This window comes from Mustela nivalis (genome assembly GCF_964662115.1).
Source record: "Mustela nivalis genome assembly, contig: HAP1_SCAFFOLD_2796, whole genome shotgun sequence".
Classification (NCBI taxonomy): domain Eukaryota; kingdom Metazoa; phylum Chordata; class Mammalia; order Carnivora; family Mustelidae; genus Mustela; species Mustela nivalis.
Window position 1 is genome coordinate 34960 of NW_028133869.1, and position 10164 is coordinate 45123.

Genomic DNA, 10164 nt, shown 5'->3' on the forward strand with positions numbered 1-10164 from the left:
TTATTCAAATCCAGGACTGTCCCTCTCCATCCACATAGTAGGCTTTTCCTACTATGCCAATGTACTTTTTATGTGTATGCTCCCAAAATAAAGTTTCCATAAGACTGAGAAAGGAAGGAAAAGGGGCTGAGAGGCTCCGGGTCAGTCAATTTAATCCTATATAATAGGTTTCCTGGTAATGGGGGGAGAAGAAAACCAGGAATACTGTAATCTAATAGAAATTTATTTTAAACCCATTTTGCATGGCATTTAATGCATATGAACAAGAACTCCAGGTAGCAATCATCCAAACTTCTACCCAAGAGCAAATCAAAGGTGCAGAATTCTAGGGAAGAACGACATCAAGGTATTTTCTTTTCCCTCTGTTCTACCCAGTTGTAATGGTTGCATTTAAAAAATAGTGTTTAGTACCAACAGCACCAAATAAAATGTTTACGTTTTCGAAGTTTATACCTCTATTTGTTTCCTTTAAAAGTATCTTTATTCATTGTTTCATGGATGACATGGCTTGTTTTTGGCTAATAATTACTTTTAAGTATCAAATCAAATGTTTCACTTTCCCATCTTATTCACTTAAAAAAAATTTTTTTTAAAGATTTATTTATTTATTTGACAGAGAGAGATCACAAGTAGGCAGAGAAGCAGGCAGAGAGGGGAAAAGCAGGCTTGCCACTGAGCAGAGAACCTGATGTGGGGCTTGATCCCAGGACCCTGAGACCAGGGCTGGAGCCGAAGGCAGAGGCTTAACCCACTAAGCCACCCAGGTGCCCCTAAAGATCTTATTTTTAAGTAATCTCCATACCCAACATGGGGCTTAAACTCACAGCCCCAAAAGCAAGGGTTGTATGGTCTGTGGAGTGCACCAGCCAGCCAAGTGCTCCCTCATTTTCCATTTTAAATGATTACTTTATTATTGTATTTATCATGACTTGAAATTTTCTTGTTTATTGATGTACTTCCTCCTTTATTTGTTGCAACTTATTTGTTTATGCACTTATTAGCAGAGATTTTGCCAGTTTCATTTGCCATCATATTTTTCAGTTTGGCTTACAGAAGACACAAAGTATTTGCTAGTTTTTTAATGAACCGCTGTTCCAAAATAAAAGTCACTGTTTCGATACCTATAAAGTATATCAATATATTGAAACTAAAGGATGATGAGTTGGTCTGTGTTTGCCTATAAATGAAACTGGGATGAAATCTGCTGAAATCCCAGGTGGTAAATGGGAGAACTGACCACATTCGCTAGTTGGGTGTGGGGCTGGGCAAATGCTCAGCTTGAGTCCTAGCAGTTCCAAGGCAGCAAGGCAGAAAGATCCTGCTTCCACAAAGGCTACTCTTCATTCATCAGGGACCCTGCAGAAGCTTTTGTCTGAAGAAATGATGCCACTGCTTAAAAACAGGGTTAGTTAGGATAGGGTGGTAGAAAGCATTTACATTGTATATTTATCCTTCCCTTTCAAAGTCAATGTGCTGTAACTATTATTAATGTTACTATAAGCAGTAATAGTAACATAACTGTTGATCCCCCAATTTGAAAGCAATTATGCTTTTTTAGAAGTTCAGGGAGAACCAAAAACCAAGGTTTCTAGAGTCGGAAGATGGTTGCCTTTTAGCTATGTAAAAAATGAAAAGCTAAACCTTATGCTGGAGAATTTCAGAATCTTCGAATTCAAAGTTTTTCCTACTACTGTATTAATTTCATATTTGATTTCTCTTCCTATAGAGAGAGCATATAAAAACATGTTTAGCATTTCCTCCTTTGCCAGGTTGCATTTCATCTTGAGTAGATTTTAAACCAGATTAGTTGTAATAGGATTCCAGGATGTGGGCAGACATCTACTTGTCATGGATGATCTCTCTTGCAATCAGCTCCTTCATTATTTCGTTGGTACCACCATAGATTGTCTGAACTCGGGCATCCACATAAGCTCTAAATAAATCAGAAGATGACTGAATGAGTAAAGAAAAGACATTGGAAATTACAAGTTTTGTCTTATCAACTCATAGCTATTAGTTACTTTAAAGTGTTTATTTAATGAAATCCAAATAACAAAGTTCTTTATAAATTCCTTTTTTTGTTCACTATGTCATTCAACCTAGGTTTGTATAATTAGAAAAGTCTATAAAGATACTGATCATCTGTATAGCTTTGTTTTAGTTTGCTTGATGAGATTATAATTTCAAAATAACATTTATTCGTATGCTTCATTTGATTTAATTTTGTAAAACTTAGCCCATATAATAGCATTCTTAAAAAGGCTATGTCAGGTTTAGAATGGACAGAATGTCTTAATTTCTTGTTGTCTTTAATGTTCCCTTAAAAAAGTTGAAATCTACTGGTTTTATAAGAAACAAAAGAGAAAAGAATGTATCTATTTCCTAATATCTCTTTAGATTCCCACCACCAAGGCTGCATCAGGAGTATAAATTGATGCTTTAGAAAAGATTACTTCCCACAAAGTTAACAAGTAACTTATTTTCTGGAAATGGTTAATAGTCACTCACTCCAGTAACGTATGAGATTAAAATACTGAGTGCCTAAGTCTACTGCCACAAAAAAAAAAAAAAAGAGGAAAAAAGAAAAAATGTTATGAGGAATTCACTTTTAATGGGAATGATAGCAACCATGACACTGTATACTTGTTTCTACCTATTCGCATCTCATTATATCCTCCAACTTTATCATCACATATCCTTTAACCTTTATACTGGCATCAGGGAGGATAAATATTACTACAGTTTTGCACGTAAAGGAACTGTGGTACAGAGCAGTTATACATGTACTAATGGCTGCTATTTATTGGTCACATAACATAATTGGCAGGCTGGAATGAGAATGTAGGTATCTTGCCACTGTGGCAAGTATCTTTTTTATTATTTCACAATATTTTCATTGGTCTGGGCATGCAGGACTAGTTATAAGCTTTGGACTTTCCTAGTAGACAAATTCAATGGCATTTTTTTTTCAAGCATAGAATTCTTTTGTTCTTATTTATTTTAAAATTTTTATTTATTTGAGAGAGAGAGAGAGAGCAAGCAAGAGCATGGTGGGGTGCAGAGGAGTGTGAGAAGAAGGTTCTCCCCTCAGAGCAGGGAGCCTGAGGCAGGGCTCCATCCTAGGACCCCTGGATCCTAGGACCTGAGTCCAAGGCAGCCGCTTAACCGATGAAGTCACCCAGGCGTCCTTGTTTTTTGTTTTTAATTTAACACCTGAGACAAACTAAATGTGCCAGTTCTCTAGGAACATGACCAATTCTGTACTCTCTTTATCATGGTACCTTGCAAACAGTGAGCACTCCGTAAATATTTACTGATTTAGTATATTAGAAAGGAATTTTAGAGTCTCAATACCTACTTTTTGATGAAACTTGAAATATGAAGATATTTGCATTTTCAAATATATTTTTTCTTTTGAACAGCTTCCATGGTTGCCCACAAAACCCAGCACTTGCATGTAGAGAGCCTACCTAGCATTTCAGCCTACTTCAGCAATGTTTTTAGAAATTTTCAGACTGGGCTTTTTTTTTTTTTTCCACATTAAGGAAGTTCCAATGGAGTAAGGTAAAGACAGAGATCAGTACACCTTTTATAGATTACTAATTAAATTGAGTCATCAACTAAAATTAACAGAGAAGGGCAGCAGAAGGAATGTTTCACCACACAGTGATGAAGCTCTCAGGCTATTCTCCCCAGCAGTGCAGAGGAGTCTTGAAATGGCATAGCTCAACATGCCTCACTTCTCACAGACCCCAAGCCTAATGAGTAAGATTGAAACAAGTTCACATGCTTACAACCAGTTATTTAAAAATAAACAAATAAAAAAAAGTGACAAAACAAAAAAGCAAAATAAACAACCCCAAACAAAACTCAAAACACATACACATACAATAAAACAGCTTAATCCAAGGATATAAGAAACACAATTAGAATGATTTTTTCCCCTCAAATCAAAGTCTGTGCCCTGCAACCACATACTGCCTAATGTGTCTAATCAGCTTTTTGATATTATCTACTGTTCTTTCTTCCTAACTTATGAAAAGTTCTTTCCTCATGTCTTTGGGGAAGAGAAATAGCAGTCTAGTTTAAAAGTTCATACTATCTTTGAAGTAACAAACCAGCCAAGAAAGGGATTAGTATTCCTAAAAGGAAATATAAGTCTCTCAAATTGAAACCAGGCATTTCAAGTAAGCCATCAAGCTACAGTATTTGCTTGCTACTGACCTGAAGGAATGGCCTCTGAAAAAACAGAGAGCAAGACTTACTCTGTACTCTGATCTTGGGCCATGTGGATGGGGGACTCATCTTCACCTCATATGCCCTCTTTGGAACCTGAACTAGACTAGACAAACACTGAGCGAATACGTGTCTACATTTCCAGCAGAAGTTGTAATGGCACAGTCAAGTAGAAGAATATAGATATGCATTATGGTCTTACTTTCTTACCATTGGGAATATTGTGAATAAGATGCATTAATAGTGTGAGTAAAACATGAAAATGCACAAAAAAATTGCAATGATGATTTAATTTGTGCTAGCAGAACTCAGTGTTTATTTCTGATTTCATGACTATACAAAGATAAAAAAATAAATCTGCTTTTGATTAAGGCTCATTTGAAATAGTTCTGGAAGGATATACCAAAATCCAAGTCCAGGGATTAACAAAAAAAAATTTGTATCTATATCTAGATCAAGATATAGACATTACATATACATATATATAAGAGTGTATATATAATGAATGTATGTGTATATGTATACCTATGATTTAGCTACTTCATATCTACATTCTTGGGAATGTAGAAAAGAAAAGCCATTGCTGCTGCTGAGTTTTTATAAAGGGTCATAAATTATACATACCCTGTGATTAAAGCTTCTGAACTGCCCCAATAGCTACAGAAAATTAGTAGATTATATCAACGCTGGAGCTTCTGTTCTTAATGTAACTTAACTAAAATGTTTAATTTTCCTTATTAAAGACCATAAATATATCAAATGTTTTCAATTATGTTTTCCAAAACAATAAATTTGAAAGTCAGTCTGAATACTAGTTTGATAGTTTTCCTCTTCAGATAGTCTGTATTTAGATTAAAATTAGAAGAGAAAAAGGTTTTAGAAGCCCATAGCATTCACATTCTCAGATCCAGAACTCAACTGGACTTCTTTCCAGTTTCAGTTATAAAATGTCCTTGAGGGCACCTGGGTGGCTCAGTGGGTTGAGCCCCTGTCTTCGGCTCAGGTCGTGATCTTGAGGGTCCTGGGATCGAGTCCCACGTCAGGCTCTCTGCTCGGCAGGGAGCCTGCTTCCCTTTCTCTCTCTTTCTCTGCCTGCCTCTCTGCCTGCTTGTGATCTCTCTCTGTCAAATAAATAAATAAATAAAATTTAAAAAAAAAAAAGAAAAAAGGAAATGTCCTTGAGAAAGTTTTATAAACTGAAAATTTTGCTAAATAAGAGAAAATTTTCTAGAGCAAAATGAATAATCAAATATTTAAGATATGAAAACTTAAGCCTTTTCATATTTGTTTTTTTCTGAAGTGCCAATTTTTTTTTTAGTTCTAAAAAGTTATATTTAAGGGATGCCTGGATGGTTCAGCAGTTGAATATCTCACTCTTGGTTTCAGCTCAGGTCATGATCTCAGGGTCATGAGATCAAGCCCAGTATCTGGCTCATGCTAACTTGAGATTCTCTCTTTCTCTGTCCCTGCCCTGCCATTTGTGTGTGTGTGTGTGAGAGAGAGAGAGAGAGAGAGAGAGAATGAGAACACGTGAACACTAAAATAAATAAGTAAAATCTTTAAAAAACAAAATGAAAATAAAAAGTGGTATTTTAAAAGAAGACATAAATAACTGACAGGTATATGAAAAAATGCTCACTGTCACCAATCATCAGGCAAACGCAAATCAAAACCACAATGAGATATCACCTCACACCTGTGAGGATGGCTATTAACAAAAAAACAAAGGAAAACAGGTTTTTAAAGGAATGTGGAGAAATTGGAACCTTGCACACTGTTGGAGGGAATACAAAATGGGGCAGCTACTGTGGAAAACAGTATGGAGGCTCCTCAAAGAATTAAATAGAACTACTGGGACACCTGGGTGGCTCAGTTCGTAAAGCAGCTCCCTTCGGCTCAGGTTGTGATTCCAGGATCCTGGGATCAAGTCCCACATCCAGCTCCTGGCTCAGCACACAGCTTGCTTCTCCCTCCCACTCTGCCTGCTGCTCTACCTGCTTGTATTCTCTCTCTCTGTTAAATAAATAAATAAAAACCTTTAAAAATTTCTTAAAAAAAAAAAAAGAACTACCATATGATTTTTTAAAAATCCCACTTCTAGGTATTTATTGCAAAGAATTGAAATCAGGCCCTCCAAGCGATATTATCATTCACATGTTCATTGCAGTATTATTCACAATAGCCAAGATGTGGAAACAGCCTAATGTCTATGCACAGATGAATGCATTAAGAAAATGGAATGGAATAGTATTTAACCTTAAACCGGAAGGAAATTCTACAATAGGCGACAACTTGGATGGACTTGAACATTCTGTTAAGTGAATTAAGCCAGTCACAGAAAGACAGATACTATGTGATTCCACCTCTATGAGGTATCTAAAATAGCCAAATTCATAGAATCACAGAAGAATGATGGTTGCCAGGAACAAAAGAAGGGGATAATGGGGAGTTATTAATCAATGGGCTTAAAGTTTCAGCTGAGCAAGATGAGTAGGCTTCAGAGGTCTGTAGTGCCATGTTGTACTATAGTTACCTGTTCAGTGTAGAGCACTTAAAAATTTGTGAAGAGGGTAGATCTGATATTAAATATTCTTACCACAGGAAACTAAAATAATTAATAGTCAATGCAAATTAAAGGAAGAATAATAATCTATTTTCTACCTGTTACATCAGCATAAGTTTTAAAAAACAATAACATTCACAGTTTAGGAAGATAAGCTGTCCTCAAACTTTTTTCATTTGGGTATGAGTTGCAACTAACTAGAGAAAATAATCTGGCAATGTATTAAAATTAAAAATATGTATACTTTTGAACTAGCAATACTACTTTTGGAATTCTGTCCTGTTGTAATTAAAAACACATGTATCTAAGACTAATGTTTAAAGGTGTTCTGTTGCAGCATTTATTGTCATAGTAAAAGAGTCAAAATAACCTGTATAATTATAGTTAACCAATAAAATACAGTATCATTCGACCATAAAGAAAGTGATATTAATCCTTCTGTATAATGATTCAAATAAAGCCATACTTTACTATTCTGTGTGCTTTCTTTAAAAAAGATAAAATCCTAGTAGCAAGCTGATAACATGACGCTGTTTCATCTTCTTGAACACACTCTGTAGTCAGATGACAAACACAAAGATTTCACATCTTTTTCCTCTACACTCAGTGTAGAAAGTACGGTAAAGAAATTTTCCTTTTTCTTTACATCATACTCACTTTGCAATTGGGTACTCCCACATGTATCCCCAACCTCCATGGAGTTGGACACAGTCATAAGCCACACGGTTTTGTAACTCAGATGCCCTAGATGACCGAAATAAAAAGCAAAATAGGAACATTTGAAATGGATTTTCACAAAGTGCTTCACAATCAGGAAAACAAATTATTTCTGACTGTTTAAATACATACATTTATCAAACAATTACAATTAGACATATTAGCCAACCAGAGAAGATTGACATAAATTATGTATGAAATAAAACTCTGGACAATTTTCACATAATGAATATTTTGTTCACCAATTAGTTCTGGCTGGGTTTTTGGTAAGGCTAGAAATAAATGTGGAACACATAGACTATTAGGTTTTGGCTACTTTAGGCCTAAAAAGGACAAAGTAAAAACCTGATTTTGGTCTAATTAATTTAGATTCTTTGTCTAGCAACTAAATAGTAACTAAACTTTGTCTAGTAACTAAATAGTTATACAGCCCCTCTATTTCATTTTGCCTTGTAATATGTCTTTTTCTCCAAAGACATCAATTCTACCTGAAGGTTACAATTCTGAATTTACAATTCTGAATTTATTTTATTCTGAAGGTTACAATACTGAATTTCAGTAACTGTGAAAAAATTTTTTAGGGATTTTCAGAAATAAGCTGAAAGTAAAAGTAAAAACCTAAGTGTGAAGACTACTATTAAGGTACACACCATCCTATAGGAAACTTGCTAAAGATTATTTGGGTATTATTATTCCCAAAGTATATGAAATACTTGAGAAATATTCTTGATCTAATATAATAATTTTAACTACCATTAAAATTCATAAGGTAACTGATGGAGATTTTATTCATCTTAAGATAAAAACATAAGTTCAAAATGCTTTTCAACATATTTTCTTTATTTTTTTCCTCTTAAAGTAATGCCTGCCCACAACATGGGACTTGAACTCATGACCCTGAAATCAAGAGTCACATGCTCTACTGACTGAGCCAGCCAAGAGCTCCATCTATTTTTCAATAGTGGAAAACATAAAGTAAAAGTAAGCATAACCACATTTTCTCATTTAAAGTAATTTTTAACTCAAGTCACAGGACAGGTGAGGATGTTCCTAATATAAGAGCAGCAATGTAATGATTAACAGGTAGGGCTCAGGGGGGCAGCCATGTTTGGAATTCTATACATTTTTGTATTTGGTAAGTATTTTAGTGAAATATTTACTGGGTTATAACTAGTTGCTTCCTCTGCTTCAATGTGAAGTAACAGTATGTCTTTAAACTTAGTGTTTTCAAAGATCAGTTAAGGTCAATAGCTACCTGAATATCTCCTTTTCTAAAATTATCTAAAAATATTTTACACTTTTTTCAACTGGTCAAAGAACTTGCTATAAGCGTAAATGTCCAATGTCTCCCCCAAAGTACAAGTTCCTAGTAATTTCACATCAACTTCAACTTGGCAGTTTTATTATTTTGGAATTATTACATAAAGAGCTATCCTGCATATTTCCTCATTCTATTTCTGATTGAACTGAACACAAGTTAATGAATAATGACAGGAATTTTTTTCTAGTTATTTTTGGGCTAATGAGATGTGGGAATGTTTGTTTTTAAAACAGGAAACCAAACCCATTTCCAGAATCTGATTTAAACTATGTTCTTGCATCCTAAAATACAAGGAGTCTCTTTTCAATTAACTCATCTTTATTTACTTATTTATTTTTCAATTCATCTTTAATACCAGTGAAAAGTCTTTCCAAGACTTATAGGACATTTTCCCTTTCATTTAATAGAGAATGTGCAACATTTGATGGGATAATCAATTTTTCGGAAATTTTTCTTAGATCTAGACAACACTTTAGGGAAATGCAATCTAATCTACTCATTTCACAGATATCAAAATGTTGATCCAGAAAGAATTAAATTTAATTACAGTTATTTAATGAAAGAATTGGTATTCAATCTCAGAATTCTAAGTCTTACTATTCTTGTTTGGTCTCATTACGGGCCACTTGTCAGATAATTTGAAATTAAACTCGTACTTGAATGAACTAATCAGTCATCCTTCTTCAGTATCTTAATATCTTATTTTCAATAGCAAGCTAAAAGTTAAATCAACTTGAGTAATTTTTAGCACATTATATATAGGCTTAATGGGACCTTCCAGTATATTTTTTTTAAGTTGATTCTTATTGTTAGTTTTTATTTTCACAGCCTTCTTCTTTTAAGACCCTCAAGGCTGAGTTTAAAGTTGGAAGAATTCCATAACAGTCTGTGCAAACACCACGTTTTAATTATTGAAGCATGCATACCAATATTTCGCCATGGAGGCAGTGGCAGAATCCAGACGTTTCTTTTCATGCAGCTGGAGACAGCTGTCCACAAAAGCTCTGGTTACACAAATTTGTGTTTTTAATTCTGCTAGCTTATGTTGTACTGTCTTGAGTTTGAAGGAAATGAAAGGAAAAAAATTGAGCATAAAAAAGAGCATATTTATAGTCACCTAGCATATCAAAAATTATATAATAGAAGATCTTTAGAGCAAAACAAAAGTGGAATTACCAGTTCTTTTTCTTCCTCCCAAAGAGGCATGTTAAACTAAATAGCTTAAATTTAAAACACACTATATTCATTGCTAGAAAAACCTGTACTAAAAGAGAAAAAAAGAGATAAATATCTCATGTTTTAGATTTAAAAATTTAGACCATTTAGG

At 34.3% G+C, this 10164-nt stretch overlaps 1 long non-coding RNA gene across 1 annotated transcript; it reads right to left on the reverse strand.

Moving 5' to 3' along the window:
- Positions 1 to 205: 205 nt before the first annotated feature.
- Positions 206 to 10065, reverse strand: LOC309858566. The gene is made up of 3 exons (XR_014308251.1): positions 9764 to 10065; positions 7457 to 7543; positions 206 to 1933 (listed from the first exon to the last, which is right to left on the reverse strand). It is a non-coding gene; the product is annotated as an uncharacterized lncRNA (long non-coding RNA).
- Positions 10066 to 10164: the final 99 nt, after the last annotated feature.